The 24,089-nt window shown below is 38.1% G+C and overlaps 1 pseudogene; it reads left to right on the top strand.

Moving 5' to 3' along the window:
• Positions 1 to 24,089, top strand: part of LOC124595261 — a 162,188-nt pseudogene that overhangs the window by 21,052 nt on the left and 117,047 nt on the right.

Here is a 24,089-nt window from a genome sequence, read left to right as displayed (position 1 = left end):
AGTGTATCATGCGAGGAAACAGAGTTGTTCTTCACTTGGTCAGTGTTTTTGGAATCCATGTTGGTTGCCATGGAGGAGGTAATTTTGTTCGAGATTTCTCATTATGTTTTAGCTCAGGATATATATTGTAAGATTCTGAAACAAATCGATGTAAAGGATGCTGGACATTAGTTTTGTGGGCCACTTCTGCTATCCTTCTTGCAGACAGGTGCGACCTGTGCTTTCTTCTAAATACTAGGCACATTTTTGTTTGTTTGAGGAATCTATGACAGATAACAGTTAAAAGAGGGGCTAACTCAGCCACAAATACGGTATAGGTTTGATAGGGCTTCCATCAGGCCTTGGAGCTTTGTCCAGTTTTAACGATTTCAACTGTTTCTCAATACCACTGACATTAGCACTTATTTACTTCTTTTTTCAGCGGTACAAGTATCAAATTGGAGTAGTTCTACTGTGTTTTCCTTTGAGAAGGAACATTTGAAAATGGAATTAAGCATTTCTGTTTTTCCTCCACTATCTTCGGTGTCAGCTCCTGTCTCATCCACGAGTGACGTGCCACTAACACCTTTTACATATGAGCAGAATTTCTTCGTGTTCTGTGGATGACCATTTGACAGTATGCCGCTATGATAGCCACTGAACGCTTCACATATTGCTCTCTCGACAGGCAAACATGTTTCATTCAGCATATCTCAATCTATAGACCTCTGCTTTGTTTTACATCTATCATCTATTGTGGAGTAGTCTCTGTTTCTTTACACTGAATGTATAACATGGAGTGTCCCTCCCATGGATAATTGTTCTACAGGTTACATTTGTTTCTAGTGCATGGAAAAACTATTCTTTTAAACTTGAGCCATAGACCCTCTACATGCTCCTCTGCTGTGCTAAAGTTGCATCCAAAGTGTCAAAGCCAGCGTGAATTTACTACTCCAGTGTCCCCACATACATGATACTTCTGAAATGGCCCCATAGCAGAAATCACATAGCTTGAGATCCAATGAATGAGCAGGCCATGCAACTGGACCCCCTCGTCTGATCCATCGACCAGGGAAGACACGATTGAGATTCGCCTGGACGTTAATGGCGGAGTGGGCTGGAGCACCATCAGGTAGCAGCCACATAGCCTTTCGTATCATCAATGGCACTTCTTCCAGCAGGGGTGACAAAGTCACCCACAAGAAAAGCCAATAGTCCCGTCCTGTCAGGCAATGTGGAAGGAAGACTGGTCCCAAAATAGGTCGCCAATTATTTCAGACCACACATTCTGGCTCCACCAGTGCTGATGGTTCACTATCACCATAGCATGGAGGATTCTGCATAAGATCCCACAGGTGACTGTTATGAAAGTCAAAGATACCACTCCATATAAAGGAGGCCTCATCTGTGAATAGGATGGATGAAACAAATCCCGTAATTGTGGTTGCCTTGTGAAGAAACCAGTGACAAAACTGCTCCTGATGTGGAACGTCCGTCGCTAGTAAGCCCTGCACTCGCTGTAAATGATACGGATAGTAACAGTTGTTATGGAGAATGTTCCACGCTGTCGTCTGGCTTACCCTGTACTGGCGGGCCAAGTGCCTGGTACTGACACGGCGATTGGCTTTCACAGTCTTAATCGCATTTTCCTTCAAGTCTGGTGTCCGAATATTTCCGATACGTCCTTCACGATTTCCTGCTTCCTGAAACGACCCGTCTCAGATAAATGGCGAAAAACACAGCTGCAAACATTGAATGCTGTGGTGGTTGTTGGCGGGAACAGGTCTCCTGATACAAACTGGCTGCCCGCCGCCCATTGCTATTTGCCTTTCCGTAAGTAAACACCATGTCGGCAAGCTCTCGATTCGAATAGGGAACCATTGTGTTAAATCTGTATTATACCCACTACAAGGTGAGTCAGTAAGAGAAGTGAATCGAACACAACATACCAATTATTATGGCACAATTTAAGTTTAAGATTATAACTGATGATAACAGTAAGAGTTTATCTCACCACTCATAAATGCTCGAAATTTCACAGTATATCACAATACAAACGATTATTGATACAATCAACGAAAGATTATGCAGAAACCCATGACCAGTAAAATTTTAGAATGTAGAATTTCGAATCGGTACATGAAATGGCACATACAGTCACACAACAGGAATAATTCGGAATCGGCTTTATATGTAAATAAATGTGCAAACTGCATGGATTTTTTACTTAGCTGATTCTGTTACAACTTCTAGACTGGCATACAGAAGATGAACACTGCAGCGTTAATTTACATCAGTCAAAACTGCGAAAACTGTGCAGCACCAACAAAGCATGCCTTCTGCTTGGAGCAGCTAACAATAGTACCGCAAAGGAAACGACTGCTGATTAGTTTCATGTTCTAAGGGTCACTTGCGTGATACATTCTACTGAAGTGATATCTGCAGCTACATCTGTGCTCTCGAAGCCACCATGAGGTGCATGACAGAGGGTATGTCCCATCATACTAGGTAGTTACTATGGCTGCTTCCTGTTCCATTCATATTGGAGTGCGGGAAGAGTGATTGTTTTACTGCCTCCGCATGTGCAGTAATTATTCTAATCTTATCCTCATGGTTCTGTATGGGCATTATCCTCATGGTTCTATATGAGCAATCCGTAGGGGGTGATGGTACATTCCTAGAGTAATCACTTGACGCCGGTTCTCGAAACTGTTAATAGACTTCCTCGGGAATGTTCACGTCTGTCTTCACAAGTCTTCCAGTTCTGTTCGTTCACTATCTATGTGATGCTCTCCCATGGATCAAACAAACCTGTAACAATTCGTGCTGCCCTTCTCTGCATCCGTTCAATATAGCAGTATTCGAGAACCGGCTGTACAAGTTATTTTTAAGCAATCTCCTTTGTAGACTGACTACATTTCTCCAGTATTCTGGTTTACCACTGTTGAGCCTATGTGACAATTCCAATTCATATCCCTACAAAATGTTAGACTCAAGTATTTGTATGAATTGGCCGATTCAAACAGGGAGTCATTGATATTATAGTCATAGGATAAAACGTCTTTTCTCTTTTTGAAGTGCACAATTTTACATTTCTGAATATTTACAGCAAGTTGTCAATCTTTGCACCACTTTGAAATCTTATCAAGATCTGACTGAATACTTATGGAGCTTCTTTCAGACAGTACTTCATCACATATAACTGCATCATCAGCAAAAACTCTGAGGTTACTATTAATATTGTCTTTAATACACAACATAAACAGCAAAGATCCCAAAACACTTCCCTGATGCATACCTGAGGTTAGTTCTAGATCTGAGGATGATCCTCCATCCAAGACAACTTGCTGTATCCTCCCTACCAAAAAGTCCTCAATCCAGTCACAAATTTCACTTGATATGCCATATGATTGTACTTTGGACAATAAGCATAGGAGTGGTACTGAGTCAAATGCTTTTCAAAAATTAAAAAAAAAAACAAAAAAACACTGCATCCATCTGGTTGTGTTGATCCGAAGCTTTCAGTGTCATGTGAGAAAAGTGCATGTTGGGTTTCACGTGATCAATGTTTTTGAAATCCATGCTGGTTGGGATTGAAGAGGTCATTCTGGACGAGATACCTCATTATGTTTGAGCTCAGAATATGTTCTAAGATTCCACAGCAAATCGATTCAAGGATACTGCACGGTAGTTTTGTGGCTCACTTCTACTGCCCTTCTTGTAGACGGGTGTGCCGTATGCCTTTGTCCAAGCACTGGACACAGTTTTTTGTTTGAGAGATCGATGATAGATTATAGTTAGAAGAGGAGCTAACTCAGCCACAAATTCAATTTAGAATCTGACAAGGATTCCACTGGCACCTGGAGCTTTGTTCAATTTTAACGATTTCCTCAACACCACTAATGCTAATACTTGTTTCCTTCATCTGTGCAGAGGTAAGAGGATTAAATTGGGGCAATTCTCCTGGGTTTTCCTTTGTACAGGAACATTTGAAAATGGAATTAAGCATTTCAGCTTTTGCTTTCTTCTGTCAATTTCACTTCCAGTTTCATGAGCTAGGGAATGGATCTAACTTTGGTGCCACTAACAGCCTTCACATAAGACCAGTTCTTTGGCTTTGTGAAAGATCATTTTACAATATTCTGCTGTGGTACTCACTGAAGGCTTCATGCATTGCCAAATATGTGTAATTCAGCATCTCTCTATCTATAGGCCTATGCTTTGTTTTACACCTATGATACAGTACTCTCGTTTTCATTAGAGGTGTCTTTGTAGTGGCTTTGTACCATGGAGGGTCCCTTCCATTATCAACAGTTCTACTAGGTACTTGTGTACCCAGGGCATGGCCAACTATTCATTTAAACTTAAGCTATAGTTCCTCCGCATGCCGCTGCCCTATGTTGAAAGTTTCAAGTTTCTCATTGAGGTATGACACTACTGATTTTTTTATGTAGTTTGCTGAACATATGTATCTTTCTGCTTAGTTGTCTTTTGTACTTTGGTAATCATTGTCGTCACTGTCACTGATACCAGTTTCAATGTGGACATCCTCAAAGAGGTCAGGTCTGTTTTTTGCCATTAGATACAAGATATTTCCACCATGAATGGGGATCTAACTATCAATGTCAGTTTTGTATGTTGTTATTGTTGTGGTCTTCAGTTCAAAGACTGATGCAGCTCCCCATGCTACTCTATCCTGTGCTAGCCTCTTCATCTCTGAGTAACTACTGCAATCTACATCCTTCTGAATCTGCTTAGTGTACTCATCTCTTGGTCTCCCTCTACGGTTTTTACCCTCCACACTTCCCTCCAATACTAAACTGGTGATACCTTCATACCTCAAAACTTGTCCTGCCAACAGATCCCTTCTTCTAGTCAAGTTTCGCCACAAATTCCTCTTCTCCCCAGTTCTAATCAGTGCCTCCTCATTAATTATGTGATCTACCCATGTAATCTTCAGCATTTTTCTGTAGCGCCACATTTCAAAAGCTTCCATTCTCTTCTTGTTTAAACTGTATATCGTCCATGTTTCACTTCCATACAAGGTTACACTCCATACAAGTACTTTCAGAAAAGACATCCTAATGCTTAAATCCGTACTCATTGTTAACAAATTTCTCTTCTTCGAAAACCTTTTCCTTGTCATTGTCAGTCTGCATTTTATATCCTCTCCACTTCCACCATCATCAGTTATTTTACTGCCCAAATAGCAAAACTCATCTACTACTTTAAGTGTCTCATTTTCTAATCTAATTCCCTCAGCATCACCTGACTTAATTCGACTACATTCCATTATCCTCGTTTTGCTTTTGTTGATGTTCATCTTATATCCTCCTTTCAAGACGCTATCCATTCCATTCAACTGCTCTTCCAAGTCCTTTGCTGTCTCTGACAGAATTACAATGTCACTGGCGAACGTCAAAGTTTTTATTTCTTCTCCATGGATTTTAATACCTACTCTGAATTTTTCTTTTGTTTCCTTTACTGCTTGCTCAATATACAGATTGAATAACATCGGGGAGAGGCTACAACCCTGTCTTACTCCCTTCCCAACAACTGCTTCCCTTTCATGTCCCTCGACTCTTATAACTGCCATCTGGTTTCTGTACAAATTGTAAATAGCCTTTCGCTCCCTATATTTTACCCCTGCCACCTTTAGAATTTGAAAGAGAGTATTCCAGTCAACATTGTCAAAAGCTTTCTCTAAGTCTACAAATGCTAGAAACATAGGTTTGCCTTTTCTTAATCTTTCTTCTAAGATAAGTCGTAAGGTCAGTATTGCCTCATACAGATTGAATAACATCGGGGAGAGGCTACAACCCTGTCTTACTCCCTTCCCAACAACTGCTTCCCTTTCATGTCCCTCGACTCTTATAACTGCCATCTGGTTTCTGTACAAATTGTAAATAGCCTTTCGCTCCCTGTATTTTACCCCTGCCACCTTTAGAATTTGAAAGAGAGTATTCCAGTCAACATTGTCAAAAGCTTTCTCTAAGTCTACAAATGCTAGAAACATAGGTTTGCCTTTTCTTAATCTTTCTTCTAAGATAAGTCGTAAGGTCAGTATTGCCTCACGTGTTCCAGTATTTCTACGGAATCCAAATTCATCTTCCCCGAGGTCGGCTTATACCAGTTTTTCCATTCATCTGTAAAGAATTCGTGTTAGTATTTTGCAGCTGTGGCTTATTAAACTGATTGTTCGGTAATTTTCACATCTGTCAACACCTGCTTTCCTTGCGATTGGAATTATTATATTCTTCTTGAAGTCTGAGGGTATTTCGCCTGTTTCATACATCTTGCTCATCAGATGGTAGAGTTTTGTCAGGACTGGCTCTCCCAAGGCCGTCAGTAGTTCCAATGGAATGTTGTCTACTCCGGGGGCCTTGTTTCGACTCAGGTCTTTCAGTGCTTTGTCAAACTCTTCACGCAGTATCGTATCTCCCATTTCATTTTCATCTACATCCTCTTCCATTTCCATAATATTGTCCTCAAGTACATCGCCGTTGTATAGACCCTCTATATACTCCTTCCACCTTTCTGCTTTCCCTTCTTTGTTTAGAACTGGGTTTCCATCTGAGCTCTTGATGTTCATACAAGTGGTTCTCTTATCTCCAAAGGTCTCTTTAATTTTCCTGTAGGCGGTATCTATCTTACCCCTAGTGAGATAAGCCTTTACATCTTTACATTTGTCCTCTAGCCATGCCTGCTTAGCCATTTTGCACTTCCTGTCGATCTCATTTTTGAGACGTTTGTATTCCTTTTTGCCTGCTTCATTTACTGCATTTTTATATTTTCTCCTTTCATCAATTAAATTCAATATTTCTTCTGTTACCCAAGGATTTCTACTAGCCCTCGTCTTTTTACCTACTTGATCCTCTGCTGCCTTCACTACTTCATCCTTCAAAGCTACCCATTCTTCTTCTACTGTATTTCTTTCCCCCATTCCTGTCCATTGTTCCCTTATGCTCTCCCTGAAACTCTGTACAACCTCTGGTTCTTTCAGTTTATCCAGGTCCCATCTCCTTAAGTTCCCACCTTTTTGCAATTTCTTCAGTTTTAATCTACATATAAACTTATGTTTGCCTTTTCTTAACTTACCTTCTAAGATAAGTCACAGACTCAGTATTGCCTTGTGTGTTCCTACTTTTTGACAGAAGCCAAACTGATCTTCCCTGAGGTTGGCTTCTACCAGTTTTCCCATTTGTCTGTAAAGAATTTGTGTTAGTATTTTGCAACCATGACTCATTAAACTGATAGTTTGGTAATTTTAACTTTGTTAGTATTTTGCAACAGTAACTTATTTAACCGATAGCTTGGTAATTTTAACACCTGTCAGCATCTTCTTTCTTTGAAAGTATAGTTATTATATTCTACCTGATGTCTGAGGGTATCCCGCCTGTCTCATACATCTTGATCAGGTTACCCTCCATTCAGAGGCTGTTGCACGCAGCGACCATTATTTTGATTTGCAAATAACAGATTTCAGCTATCAGTCCTTTCCCAAACGACAACTGATAGCTGAAATCTGTTATTTACAAATCATACATCTTGTTCACCAGATGGAAGAGTTTTGTCATGGCTGGCTCTCCCAAGGCTATCAATAGTTCTAATGGAATGTTGTCCACTCCCAGGGCCTTGTTGCGGCTTAGATCTTTCAGTGCACTGTCAAATTCTTCATGCAGCTTCGTATCTCTGATCTCATTGTTGTCTACGACCTCTTCCATTTCCGTAATGTTGCCCTCAACTACATCACCTTTGTATACAACTCTATACTCTACTTCCGTCTTCCTGCATTTCTTTTATTACTTAAGACTGGTTTTCCATCTGAGCTCTTGGTATTCATACATGTGGTTCTCTTCTCTCCAAAAGTCTGTTTAATTTTCCTGTAGGCAGCATCAGTCTTACGCCTAGTGATATATGTTCTACATCCATACATTTGTCCTCTAGCCAGTCCTATTTTCCACTTCCTGTCGATCTCATTTTTAAGACGTTTGTATTCCTCTTCATTTGCTTCATTTACTGCATTCTCTCCTTTCATCATCTCCTGTGTTACCCAATGATTTCTACTAACCCTCATCTTTTTACTTACTTGATCCTATGCTGCCTTCACTATTTCATCTCTCAAAGCTACCCAGTCTTCTTCTACTGTATTTGTTTCCCTGGTTTATGTTAATATTTCCATAATGCTCCCTCTGAAACGCTACAACCTCTGCTTCTTTCAGTTTCTCCAGTTCCCATTTCCTTAAATCCCATTTTGCAGTTTCCTCAGTTTCAATCTACAGCTCATAACCAATAATTTGTGGTCAGGGTTCACATCTGCCCCTGGAAATGTCTTACAGTTTAAAATCTGGTTCCTAAATCTCTGTCTTACCGTTATATAATCTATCTGAAAGCTTCCAGTGTCTCCAGGCCTCTTCCACATATGCAACCATCTTTCATGAACTCTTAAACCAAGTGTTAGCTATGATTAAGTTATGCTGTGTGCAAAATTCTACCAGGTGGCTTCCTCTTTCATTCCGTACCCCGCAGTCCATATTAACCTACTACTTATCCTTCTCTTCCTTTTCATACTATCAAATTCCAGTCCTGCATGACTATTAAATTTTCATCCCCCTCAACTATCTGAATACTTTCTCTTATAGCATCATACATTTCTTCAATCTTTTCATCATCTGCAGAGCTAGCTGGCATTAAACTTGTACTACTGTGGTAGGTGTGGGCTTCCTGCCTATCTTGGATACAATAATGCATTAGCTATGCTGTTTGTAATAACTTATATATGTTTCTATTTTTTTATTCATTATTAAACTTACTTCTGTGTTACCCTTATTTGATTCTGTATTTATAAACCTGTATTCACCTGACCAGAAGTCTTGTTCCTCCTGCAACCTAAGTTCACCAATTCCCACAATATCAGACTTTAACCTATCCTTTTCCATTTTTAAATTCTCTAACCTACCTGCCAGATTAAGGGATCTGACATTCTACGCTCCGATCTGTAGAACGCCAGTTTTGTTTCTCCTGATAATGCTGTCCTCCTGAGTAGTCCCTGCCAGGAGATCTGAATGGAGGACTATTTTACTCCGGAATATTTTACCCAAGAGGACGCCATCATTATTTAATCATACAGTAAAGTTGCATGCCCTTGGGAAAAATACAGCTGTAGCTTCCCCTTGGTTTCAGCCATTTGCAGTACCATCACAGCAACGCTGTTTTTGTTGATGTTGCAAGGCCAGTTCAATCATTCAGACTGTTGCCACAGCAACTACTGAAAAACCACATGTTTGTCTGGCCTCTCAACAGATACCCCTCTGTTTTGGTTGCACATACAGTAGTATGGCTACCTGTATCGCCAAGGCACACCAGCCCCCCCCCCTCTCCCCCCCACACACACAAATGGCAAGGTCCATGGTTCATGGGGGGAGGGGCAGTATTGTATGTGTATCAATATATGTGTCAACTTACATTTTATTAAATTAATTTATATGCAAATATGCCTGCATTCTGGCTATTTGTAGATGCATTAGCATAAAAAATATATATTTAGCCCTGTGACAGAAATATTGTCTCCAACACTTCTATTGAGATGAAGTGTCAATATGTCTTAATGAAGTTACTTAATTTTATATAAAACACGTCTTTTTTCTTCATTTTGAAGTCTTTAAATTTGCTCACTCACTTTCGGTTTGGTGGTTATGCCTTACTTATTAACTCTTATACATGGTTTGAATATATTAAAGTTTTGTATCCTTTGATGTACAAAATTGAAAGGATCATGCTTTTTTAAGGAAACTAGTGAGAAATCATCTGCAGGATACCAACCACTATGCTTAGACTGAAAAAGCTTTGTGATTGGCATTAGTAAGTTGATTTGGTAGGGGCTACTGCCAGTGATCCATAATTCTTCCTTGAGCTCTTTGTACTCATCTCGTGTGTGTTTTATAGCTATAGCTTGTGCAAAATAATGGGACCCATGAAGAGAAACACTTTCTTGTTGTTCCCGTGAGATGTCTCCCTCTGTTGGCTGTCCTCTTCTGAACTGTGCATTTCTCTAGTTACAACGACCATCTCAGTTGTTTATGCTTTGATGTTCTTATTCAGTACTCTAGTCAGAGTTCATTCATTTTTAGCACCTATATTTTTCGTATTATTAGTTTTACTGAAATCACCTCTCACTACAATCGTTTGTAGATCCCAAGCTGTAGCTTAGAAGTTCTGATTGTTGTTAATTAATAAACACCAGTTCAGCTGTATGATAATAAGTTGAGTTGGTTTTCGTTAGTCGTTCACATTAGTGTCAACTGTGGCACTCAACATGTTCAAGATTATTTCAAAATCTGATACTGTACTGTTGACTCTGATACTGTACTGTTGTTTAACTGCAAGTAAATTACATATGCCTCCACCTTTCTTGCTTTCTTCCTCCACCATCGCGTATGACTTCAGTCTTCAGCTAGCAGAAATCGGCAGAAATTGGAAGCCTTTGTCATTTGACATATTTGGTTCAGCACCTGCTTGCTGACCTAGCAATACTGTAGTGAAACGCCAGCAGAAATTTGCACTGTTGAACACTAGTGAGCTGTGTATGCGGCAGCTATCTGAACCAAGCACACTGTTACCACATAAACCATTTGGTACAGTCATTTCTACTTTATAGTTATAGTATGATCCACGAACAATGGCAGTTTGTGCAGCTCCAGACACACGGGGATTTCATTATTGCCAGTTGCAGTAAGTGCATACACATTCTCTGTGCTTGAAGACAGTGTGTATACTACAAATTATGTCTCTTGCTTGCTTGTGCAGAATTTGTCATTTACGACCACCATCAGTTGTGGCAACTCACAACAGGTGGAATAGAAATTCACTAAATAACTCGCTACAGTCATGTTTAATGCTCACATTGGCTATGACATTCACAGCAGAGCACTGAGAACATTTATGAACACTGTTTGGCTGTCTGTGAATGTGTGATGTAGATGTGCAGAACAAGCCCAAACTCGACCGCTCCAACTACAGGCTAAGCAGTCAACTCCCTATTCCCGAATCGGTAAAAGTCAGCAGACATTGGAAAGCTTTGCCCAGTGGTCATTTGTTTTTGGCTGCAGCTAACCTTAGCTAGCTAACAGTACTGTGTGAGGTACTCATTGTTGACTACAATGTAAACTGTATCATGTACTTCACTCTATTTTGTACTGTTTCCTTTCCTGGTGCTCAGTGTACGTAATTGTTGCAGTTTGGTTCCTCATTGAACATGTAGTACATAAGATGATTCAGTTTTGATTATGAACAACATTTAAGTTATCTTTACCTCCATGAGTGACTTTTGATTTCACAGAAGCATGAAGTGCAGGTTAAGCTGCCTACACTGCGGGAGGCAGGAGGGGCTGGTTTCGCCTGCACGGCTCCTGATCCCATAGCACTCTTTGAAGTTGGACTTGCTTCCTCCGCTCCCCCTCCCTCCCACCTGGCATCGGTCAGTTTACCGTTAACCCTTTAGTCAATAGGTGTTTTCCAGAATAACAATGAAATACATGTTAGTATGTACCTTTTTTGAATAGCAGTGAATAAACCTGTTGAATTTATTATGCATTTCTATGTCTACAATGAGGTATGGGGCAGTAAATATTCATACAAATGAATCATGTGAAAAAGTTATACAATATACACACGAAGTGCTTGATTTGTAATGGTATGTGTTGCTATGTCATACCATTACCTCTGACGAAAAAGTGTTAGAATAAGGATTTAAGATGTCTAAATTTAAAAACACACCTGGAATGTCACAGTACCAGAAAAATCAAGTGCTATATGTATGTCACTCTTACTTAAAGGGATAGCACTGTGTGTGGTTGAGGCTAGATCCATGTGCCACAATTACTGGGGATCCATACAAAAATATGGGCCCTATTCCAAAGAAAGATATTATTTGTTACTATGTTTTCTCCTGACTGCACTTTTCTTTAATGTTTGTTGCATTAGCTAATGAGATTGCAGCACGCCATTAATTTGAGGTTGACAACAAAGACATGTTTTGTGCACGACAATATCCACTGGAGAACAGTACAGTAGGTACCATACGCTACTCGAGTGGTAATTGTGTGTGTCCTTATATGTTGTGGTTATACATAGTAATATAATTTAACGGTATTTCTGATATAGGAGCACATCCTTCAGCCCCGAAAAACCAGAATGGTATGGTTCTAATTGTTTAACATATTGTCTAAACAATATAGACATTATCAGTAGTAGTGTCCTACTGATCTGGTGGCAGTAGGGTGCTAGTGATTCCTATAAATTGTGGAGAAGACATTAAATACGTTACATTATCGTGCAGTCACTCTTCCGGAAGGACAGTATTCAGCCATTTTTCTATGTACTTTTGTGGTTCTGGACAAGAAATTATGCCAAAAAGGAAAGATGCATCGAAAGACTATACTTTTCCTTGTCCTTCTGAAAAGAAAATTAAGATGTGCCAGACTGAAAAAAACTGTTGAAAGAATGTTATCACTTATATAAATCTGTACATTTTTGGATGCTGAGAGATCCATAAGTGTGTATCTCATGTGACTACAAATTACATCTGTAGGCAACCAGACCACAAGATCTAGCTTTGGGCTCTTGAGATGAAGCTGAATAAGTGCATTGTCCCATCATTCAGCATTAAGTCCTCACAACTGCTTATGTAATTGTCACCCAATAAGCACAAACTGAAAAGTTCTGTCAACCAATCAGAAGGCCTTTGTACTCATGGTCTCAATGCAACTGGATATATCAGTAATTGACAGTCAATTGAAATTTTGGGCAACCAGTAAATAAGTATGTTTACAGGATGTTGTATCAAACACTCACTTTAACATCTCAGTCCCAGTTCCTGTACTCCACTGCTGAGCCTACACAGTGAACCTCTCACAGTGGTGTGTGATAGAGCTGCCTAAATTCCCTTCTAATTTGATGTTAAGGACTTTTATTCCAAGTGGTAAACAATCTGTCATACACATGAAACTGACTGCATCCACAAACTGCCCCAAAACATGTTGCAACACACTCATGACTTGTGTAGTTTTCTTAAAAAAAGTTTGAACCCTGTTTCTCACTCTTGTTTTGACTACTGGAAATCACTGCACACACCTACCTGTGTAATGGACTTAAAACCAAAGCCATATTCTTTTTTCACTTCAGCAGAGTGCACTTTATCTCCAAATGTAAATGACACAGTACAGATTGGTATATTGAAGTGCTCCGTCAGGCTTATACCATGCATGCATCATCACTTTATGGCAAGAAGCAGTGTCAGTTTGACCTGCAACTGAATACTGAATTCACACTTAAATATTCACTACTCTGTGACATAAATGTTTAGTAATGTATTTGAACCATCCTGCCAAAGTCCGCCACTATCTTAGAAACTAGTGCACAGTTCTTGCCTGTTTGGTTCAATGTCTGTGAAAAATCCAGTTATATAACCTAAAACCTGCATTCCAGCTTCTCCTTTAGGTTCCAGGCTGCACCAGAACACTGTTTATTTTCTTTCCAAGTCACTCCACCAACGTGACTTAAATAGCAGATTTCTAAATGAATTCTTATGTACGCTATTGCACAACTCAGAATACCAGTATCTCTAATATTGACGATCCCTGTAAGCAGTTGTACTTTTAAAACTAAAATAATGGAAAGATCTGTTTATTCTTTGTTGCAGTTGTGTTCAAAACTGCAACTAGTTCTTACTGCGTTTTGTATGAGAGAACTGTATTTCTGAGTTTGAACTTAAAAAAAAAATTCTTTTTTAGGAATGCTGGATGCAAAATGACATTGGTCTTAAAATAAAAGATTCACAAACATGAGCAGTCCAAACCTCACATGACTGCATTGCCAGAATACAATGTTTTAAGGAAATGTGATGTTCAAGAACAACTTGATAGCACTTACAGATAGCTGATTGAAAGACACAATGATCATATTCACAAAAATTGTTATGTTCTTTCTAAAACTGGAACTGCATACACGTGTTGCTTTTGAGCCTTAACTTCATGGACATGATGAATGCATTGGTGTAGGGAATATGGGGGGGGGGGGGGGGTTGGGGCTTATGGGCGCTCAACATCGAGGTAATCAGCACATAGGGAATATGAGTGAAACGACATCTTTATACACTAGCTTTTACTGTAGGGAAAATCCCAGTATGGTGATGTTTGCATTTATACAAAGACAGAGGCAAAATTCAAAAGGTAATGTGATATTGAGAAGTTAAGTGTAGAAATGCATTTTTAAACAGCTGCTATGGCAAGCAAAGGAGAACAAATTAATGATTGTGTACAGGTCACTGTATGGAGGTGTAGAGAAATTTATTTCAAAACTAGAAATAATGCTAAACATTTGAGTGTAATGAAAAAGCTACTGTCCCTCTTTGTGGGAATTTTAACATAAATCTTCTGTGCAATAATAAGTTAAAGGTCATTTTCTGAATATTTTACAGAGTTTTAACATGTTACCCCCATATTACAGGTCATATTCGAATAACACATACATCACAGACTCTCATAGATAATATATTCTCTAACTTAGATTCCAATGAAGTGGACTTAATTAACACTGACCTTGGTTTATCTGATCACATAGCTCTTGTGCTTACAGTTCCCCAATGACTGTGATAAAAAACAAGTTCACACAACACGTATAAAAGAATTTTTTCTGATAGGCAGATGGGCTATCAGAACCAAGTGTGAATAATGCATATATAATCTTTTCTTCTATATTCATGTCACAGTTTAAAATGTTTTTCCCTAATAAGTTACTGAGGTCTAAGTCTTCAGAACAAAAAATGCATAAACCTTAGATAATTACAGGTATTAGAATATTCAGTTTAACCATGAAAAGACTGAACCAAGAAATCAAACTGTTCACAGATCCACAGTTTGTGGTCTATGTAAAAACATACACGAAAATGTACCAAAAGGCAATTGCAAAGACCAAGCTGCTGCATAATGACAAATAAATCAGTAATTTGGATAACAAATGGGAAATTGTAAGAAGTGAAACTAGTATCATTTGAGAAGAGGAAGAAATAACACTTAAAAACAGTGAAAATTATAGGCAAGAAGGAAATGGCAAACTACTTTAACAACTATTTTTTTAAATGTAGCCCATTCACGAAAATTAAAATTCACAATACAAAAAATAATACAGGCTTCAAGGGTTGCTTGTAGCATGAACTTTCCTTCAACAAATGAACAGGGAGTAATGAGGGTGTCTATGAACTTTAAACCAAAACTGGCAGCAGATGTAGATAAAGTACCGGTTTCAATAATAATAAGGACTGCAGTGCAGACTGCAAAACCTTTAGCACATATTGCAGATTTATCCTGTAGTGAACATGTGTTTCTTCAGTGAGACTACTATTTAAAAATGGAGACATGCATAACAGAAAACTACTGTCCCATATCACTTCTTTCTACTGCCTTCAAAATGAGAAACTGATGAAATTCAGAGCCACTAGTTACCTAGACAATGATGAATTTTGGAATTGTAATCAACGTGGTTTTTGTGCAAAACACAGCACAGATATTGCACCAAGAAATAATAAAAATTTGGAGAGAAACAAAAGTGTAGTACGAATCAATTTAGATCTATCTAAAGCCTTCAATACCCTCTGCATGAAATCCTCCTTGATCAACTGGAAGCAATAGGTATTACAGGAAGAGCTACAATGTGGTTTCAGTACATCTCAAAAAGAGATCACAGATTGTAGAGCTCATTACTGTTAATTCAAATAAAAAAAATAAGATTGGGTTCAAAATGATAAGAAATTCCTTTAGGAGTACCCCAGGGCAGCATCTTAGGGCCACTACTCTTTCTGATGCATGTGAATGACTTACGGTTACAATACGATACAGCCTAAATTGTGTTATATGCAGATGACACATGTCTAATAGTATTTAATTACACTGGTTATAAAATCCTGGAAAGTATTGGGACTTGGTTTAGTGCAAATAAACTAACAGTGGATGCAAAGAAAATAAATTACACACAGTTTCGTAAAATGAATCAGGATGAATACATTAATCTAGAAGTGGATGACAGACTAATAGAGAGAGTACAGTTTCCAAAATTGTTAGGAATGTGTATAGTAAAGTTATGAATTGACCATATAAGATTCCTTACACACAAACTTTACTCACCCTGCTTTGCACTGAGAGTTACTGCAAATACTTTAGAAGGCATCAGAATGGCATACTTTAGATATTCTCATTCTATTGCCTCATTTGGAATAGTATTCTGGGCCAAGCTCGAAATTTGATTTAAAAGAAATTTATATCTCGAAAAAATGGACTGTTTTACTAATTACCCACAGTCCTACACAATCTGACTGCAGACTGCATTTCAAGAAATCAGGACTACTTATTCTGCATATTTAAACATGTACTCTTAACCAAAGAAAATCTAAGTAATATCTACACAAATGCCAACTGTCACTAGTGTAACACACGGAACAGGAGCGATCTCCAGATATAACAAAGAAAAAGAGCACAAACTCAGACTCATGCAAGCTATATGGTTACTAAACTCTATAGTGCATTGCCTCAGTACATTAAAACTTAAAGGATGATATAAATTTTAAGCAAGAACTTGAAAAATTTTTAACTGATAAATGTTGCTTTTCTGTGAATGAATATGTTGAAGATCAAGAAATGGTTGTATAAACTAATCTCCAATATATGTAATGCAATTGTGTGATAAATCCTGTGACAAGTTTATATTTTCATATGTTTCAGTTTATACTATACTACTTTACTATCTATATTACTATTTATTCTATATGTAGTTATTACTGGGAAACGAATTACTATATGCTATTCATATGCAAAGAAATTGTAAATTTACTGTTATGTATTGCAGGCAATTTCACTTTTTGCATTCCCTGTTTTTGATTTCTGTGAATGACAAGTTCAGTATCATTTGTATGATGCCATGGATGCTAAATAGATAAATAAAATATGTGACTAACAAAATCCAAGAATTTTCTGTGGTCTTATAAATTTCACTGCTGAAATCAATGCTGCACTTAGCATTTACTATTTCCAGGCTACATCTCTACGCATATTCCAAATATGTACTTTCCAGTATGTTGGATGTTGCTCACTCTTGAGCGAATATTGCTGTCAACGTAATATGTTATAACTAGTTAGACAACTGATACTTCAACACTCTCTTAGTTTGTTGTGGTTATCAAATATTATTTTATCTTAGAGTAAAGCTGTAGAATGGTTTTGGGATTAGTTATTAAAAGCAATGTGTAGAAACGTTAGCAGAATCATTTAAAGGAACATTTCCTGGATACTGTGGATAAATAGATAAAGTTATTTCAAAAAGTTATAATTATAAAGGATCATCATTCAGATGTACAGACTCTTCTGAAGGACAAAATGAAATTTTCTCAGTGTGATACAAAATGTTTAGACCTATTTAACATTTATTTAACATAATGAACGTTTTAAAAAATTGAATATATTAATTACAAAAATTCATATCATAATATTGTATTATATCTAAATGGAACATGGAAAACCTAGAAGTCTAAGCAGATCAAACTGGAATCATATGAAATGCTGTGTCACAGTGGGACCCTGCAGTTCAAACAGAAGCGGTAACAAAAAATAAAACCAGATAACACTACCAGAGACAATCCATGTTGTGGATGATGTAAGGTTTTCATTATTACTTTTAGTGGGAGTTGGGGAAATGTGGGAGGGTCAATGGGGAATGTGCATGATCTGTCTGAGTTTGACCAAGGGCAGATTGTAATGGTCTAGAGGCTTGGCATGAGCCTTTTGTAAAGTGTATGACTTGTTGGGTGTTTAAAAATATTCACTTGTAGAATGCCTGGAGAGAACTGAGCACAAATTTTGACAAACTACTAGAATTATTGAAACAAGAGTTCTCTGTCTGAAGTTACAGTACCCGCCCAGCATTTCAATTTTGGCTACATGTATTTGATCATTTAATGCCACATTATTTACTACACAGTCAATTACAAAAATGATTGGTGGACCCACTGAGAGCACAACATGAGGTGGAACATTTCGAAAGTCCCACTCAGAAAATCCAAAACAGCATCTTTGACACAATGTATAATTGTAGAGTGCTGCTGCATCCTACAAAGATAAAATTTTGGAAAATCATATTCCAAAATCTGTTTCTGTGGTACTCCAAAATCGTTTCTGTGAAAGAAGTATGTGACACAATTATTGCTCAGATTGACTTCTCAGGACATTTTGCTACATCAAATTTATCTAATTTTGAAGAGTTTTTATTGTATGCAAGTCAATTTCTGCTGAGATCATGTTAAATATATGCCTCTCTTGAATGAAGTAAGCTGAGAAAGAGCTTCAGATACTTTCCACAAATAAATAGTTTGAAACTCTCAGAGGGGCTGTCCGATATCTGCAGTTCCTGTTAGAACCTAATCTGCCAAAGCATGTTACAGATGTAATTTAACTTCTTAAAACGACTGTTACTGTACAAATGATAACGCCTGGGCTTTCCCTCTCCTGGAAAGCATTATGAGCCAAAAGCAAATAGCAGTATTAGAAACGCTCTCTATTGAGAGAGACTTAACATGCCACATCATAGGCTTCGATACACGTGTCATTGACATATTCCCTGCTCTTAAAAAGAGATGCAAGAAATACACTTAAGTATACACTAATCAGCCAGGACATTATGACCACCTACCTAATAGCCGGTATGTCTATGTTTGGCTTGGATAAAAGCAGTGATGCATCATGGCATGGAAGCAATGAGGCCTTGGTTGGTCGCTGGAGGGAATTGGCACCACATCTGCACACACAAGTCACCTAATTCTCGTAAATTCTGGGAATGAGCTCTGATGGCATGTTTGATCATATTCCAGATGTGTTCAGTTGGTTCCAGATCTGGCAAGATGGAGGGCCAGCATATCAACTGGAACTCGCCACTGTGTTCCTTGAACCATTCCATCTCACTCCTGGCCTTTGACGTCGAAAAATGTCACTGCTATCAGGAAACATGATCGTCATGAAGGGGTGCATGGGGCCTTGCACAAGCTCCACTGGACCCATAGATGCCCACGTGAATGTTCCCCAGAGCATAACGGAACTGCTGCCAGCTTGTTTCCATCCCACAGTACAGGTGTCAATGAGCTGTTACCCTAGAAGATGATGGATTCATGCCCTACCATCGGCATGATGAAGATGGTATCAGAATTTATCAGACCATACAATGCTCTGCCACTGTGCCAACACCTAGTGCAGTTGGTCACGTGCCCATTTCAGTCATAGTTGCCGATGTTGCAGTGTTAACATTGGCACATGCATGGGTCGTCGGCTGCAGAGGCCCATCATTAGGACTGTTTGGTGTACTGTGTTCAGACACATTTGCACTCTTTGCAGCATTAAAGTCTGATGTTAGTTCCACCACAGTGCCTTGCCTGTCCTCCTTTACCTGTTTGTCCAGCCTACAATGTCTGACGACATTTGTAATGAGGGATGGCCCCCAACCCCAAGACATCTGGATGTCGTTTCACCTTGGTTTCACCACATGTTAAAGACACTCACCACAGCACTGCTTGAACACCCAACAAGTTGTGTAGTTTCCTAAATGCTTGTGCCAAACCTCTGGGCCATCACAATCTCCTATCACCTGGATGGGTTTATATCGATAGTAGGTCTGTGGTCACTATGTTCTGGCTGATCAGTGTATTTTCCTACAGCATTTATTACGTTACTCATTATACACAGATCAGCCAGACCATTATGACAACTGACCTACTATTGATATAAACCTTTCCAGGTGGCAGCAGTGTCACCTGCTGAGGAATCACTGCTAGTCAGACACATGTATTGCACATATAATATCAGTGAGGGTGCTGTCTGGATTGTCTTCAACATGTGGCAAAAATAAGGTGAAACCATGTCCAGATATTGAGGGGTTGGCCAGTGTGATTTTTTAATTATTTCATTTATCTCTACTATTCACATTCTGAATACCACGCTTTTCTCGGGAAACAATTTCTGTCAAGTATTACATTACAAAGCGCAATGCAATTTGTTACCTGTATATTGTATTTCATAGTCTGTGTTCAATTATTCATTAGATACTTGCAATATATAATCTGTCTAGGCTGCCTGAGTTTATGTGATGAAAAATTTCCTTCACTGCTTACAGTACCAATCTATTATTCTTTCTTCTGTAGTCACACAAACAGGAACTTCAGCAGCTGAATATTTTGACTCCCTTTGTATGATACTTCCAAATACATGATAATGTTTGCTGCGATTCTTCATTCTCTGCAAATCATACTCTCTCCTACGGCCTCCCCCTCACATTTCCCCTATTTTCACTGAAAGTAATAATGAAAACCTTACATCATCCACAACATGGATTGTCTCTAGTAGTGTTACCTGATTTTATTTTTTAGTTACCTCTTCTGTTTGAACTGCGAGATCCCACTATGACAAAGCATTTCATATGATCCCAGTTTGATCTGCTTACACTTCTACATTTTCCATATTCGATTTAGATATAATACAGTATTACTCATATGAATTTTCATAATTAATATATTCATTTGGTTCAAAAGTGGTTTTCATCTTTTAGTTCCTTACTTTTACATAGAGCAGTGTTTGAAGTAGGCATTTATCTGCATTGTTAAAAGTGATGCACAATGATTACCACATTTTTCCAAACAGGGAATCCCATGGCTGGACACTTGTAAGGATATTCAGCTAAGATGCTTCCATGTTTCACCCCTTGCTGCTGCAGCTCGCAAAATCGCTATGAGCAGATTCGACAAAGACAATTACATACCCTATCAGAAACTTGAAGAGAACATTGGTATTGTTAAAAGGAGGTGTGTATCACTGAATTTTTAATAAAATTTAATATTTGTTCTTTAATGTGTGATAAAACCTGTAAAACATACCTTATCTTTGCTGAAATTTTGTCAGTGTCATACAAAATTTTTAAGCTTATTTAACATTTATTTAATATACTTACTGAATATCAAATGTTCAAATGTGTGTGAATTCCTAAGGGACCAAACTGCTGAGGTCTTCGGTCCCTAGAGTTACACACTACTTAAACTAACTTATGCTAAGAACAACACACACACACACACACACCCCCATGCCTGAGGGAGGACTAAACAACCGGCAGGAGGGGCCGTGCAGTCCGTGACATGGCGCCTCAAACTGCACGGCCACTCTGCGTGGCTAATGAATATCCTTATATGTGTTATACCAAACATATTTGTCCACTGAGGCCCAAACAATAAAGTAGTGTCAGTGTTCAGAGCATTATTAGCATATTCTGATACTTAACACATTAAAAGTATGAAATACTGTATGTATTTTCTTTTGATTCAATGTAGGCTTGGTCGACCTTTGACACTGTCAGAGAAAGTTCTGTATTCTCACCTGGATGAGCCAGACAAGCAGGACATTCAGCGTGGCACAAGCTATCTTCGGCTGAAGCCAGATCGTGTTGCAATGCATGATGCTACTGCACAAATGGCAATGCTACAGTTCATTTCATCAGGCGTACCAAAAGTTGCTGTCCCGTCAACAATACATTGTGATCACCTTATTGAGGCACAGGTATGTATCATTTACAATAAAAGACTATCCATTAGAAGACAAGTGGCTTATAGAGTGACCATGTAACAGGTCAAGCTACATCTATACTCTGGAAACCATTGTGAAGTGCATGGCAGAGGATACATCCCATTGTACCAGTTATTAGGGTTTCCTCTCATGTTTGAATGTGTGCAGTAATTATTCTAATCTTTTCCTCATGATCCCTATGCGACTGATACATAAGGAGTTATAGTGTATTCCTACAATCATCATCTAAAGCCATATCTTGGAAATTTTGTTAGTAGACTTTCTCAGGATAGTTTACATCTATCTTCAAGAGTCTGCCAGTTCAGTTTCTGCAACATCTCTGAAACACTCTCCCATGGGTCAAACAAACCTGTGACCATTCATGCTGCCCTTCTCTGTATATGCTCAATATCTCCTGTTGGTCCTATTTAGTATGAGTCCAACACACTCTAGAAGTGGTTGCACAAGTAATTTGTAAGCAATCTCCTTTGTAGATTGATTGCACTTCCCCACTATTCCACCAATAAACCAAAGACTACCACCTGCTTTACCCACAACTGTGCCTATGTAATAATTCCACTTTGTATCCCTACAAAGTATTACACCCGGGTGTTTACCTAATTCTGAGTGTGGCTCATTGGTACTATAGTCATAGGATAATACGTTTTTTCATTTTGTGAAGTGCACAATTTTTTGTTTCTGAACATAAACAAGTTGCTAGTCTTTGCACCACTTTAAAATCTTATCAAGATCTGACACCATTTATGCCACTTCTTTCAGGCAGTACTTCATTACAGATAACAGAATTGTCTGCAAAAGTCTGAGGTTGCTATTAATATTGTGAGTAAGGTCATTAATATATGACTCAAACAGCAAGGGTCCCAACACACTGGGGCACATCCAAAGTTCCTTCTACATCTGATGCTGACTCTCTATCCAAGATAACATGCTGTGTCCTCCCTATCAAAAAGTTCTCAATCCAGTCTCCATAACACATAAACTGGAAGACCTGAAGTAAAAAAAAAACACTGAGGGACTAGATGGTATATCCACTAAACTAATTAAATGCTGCTTATAATGGGTAGTAAAGCCATTAGCCTGCCCAATAAACTTTTCTATAGCAAAAGGAATATTTCCAATGTGCCTGAAAAAGAGTAAAGTAATCCATATAAATAAAGGAGGCTGCAAAAAAGACCCAGGAAATTAGACCTATAATTATTACATCTGTACTCTCTAAAGTAATAGGATCCATAATAAAAGACAGAATGTTAAATTTTACACAAACATGCAATATTCTCAATGGTGAACAACATGGATTCAGAAAGGGCAAATCTACCAAAACAGCAATAGCTGAATTCATGACACTTGTAACTAAAGCACTTGATGAACAGAAGAAAGACTGTGGTATGTTCCAGAACCTATCTAAAGCATTTGATTGTGTACGCCATAACATCCTATTAGAAAAGCTCCATTGTTATGGTATAAGGGGGAAAGCAGTAGACATCATTTAATCATTTTTGGAAAATAGAAAGCAGTGTGTAGAAATAAAGCAAAAAGTGAAAAATAATGTTAAAAGTGTCTTTTAAAATTCTGAAACTGTGAAATATGGGGTTCCTCAAGATGCGTCCTTGGTCCATTACTTTTCATTCTGTATGTCACTTATATGACCAAAACAGTATCTAACAGTGTAGTCATGTATGCAGATGACACTTAATTTGTTGTTTCCAGTTCTACAACAGATGACCTGCAAGAGAAGGCTTTGCTAAATAAGAAAGGTGGAAACAATTATTTCAGGGAAAAAAGTCTCTTCATATTAGACGCACTCTACAAACAATGTACTATGGACTAGTATATTCACACCTCTCATATAGCATCCTGGTTTGGGGCAATGCTCCAAATATGCACACACAAAGGGTATTAAGATTACAAAAGAGAACAGACAATGCATCGCAAAAGTACCACCTAGAGAATCCTGCAGAAATAAATTCATGGAGCTAAAAATTTTAACAGTAGTATCAGTATATATATATACTGATAACATTTTCTATTTAAAAACTAACTGCACTGCACTGCTAAACAAAGAATATCATGAACATAATACAAGAATAAAAAGTGACTATGATATAGAATTTAGTAGGCTGAAATTAACAGACAAAGAACCTGTAAATGCTAGGCACATACTGTACAACAGTTTACCACAATGTATAAAGATGATAGAAAGTATGTCTCTTTTTTAAAAAAAATTAAAAAGACATCTGATCAATATTCTCCCTTACAGTGTTAAAGAATATCTTGAATTAAAAAATTAAATAGTGTGCCAGTACACATTTTTTATAATGTACTTTTAACGTCATTTTTTTTTTTAATTCTATGAAATGTATGTAAATGTACTATCTTTTTGTAACTAGCAAATATATGTAACAGACAGACTATAAATGCAATCATACATATATTGGTATGTATCACTGTATT

The sequence above is a fragment of the Schistocerca americana genome, chromosome 2 (assembly GCF_021461395.2).
Source record: "Schistocerca americana isolate TAMUIC-IGC-003095 chromosome 2, iqSchAmer2.1, whole genome shotgun sequence".
NCBI lineage: Eukaryota > Metazoa > Arthropoda > Insecta > Orthoptera > Acrididae > Schistocerca > Schistocerca americana.
Note: the sequence above shows the minus strand (reverse complement) of the source record. Positions and strands in the feature narration are given on the sequence as shown.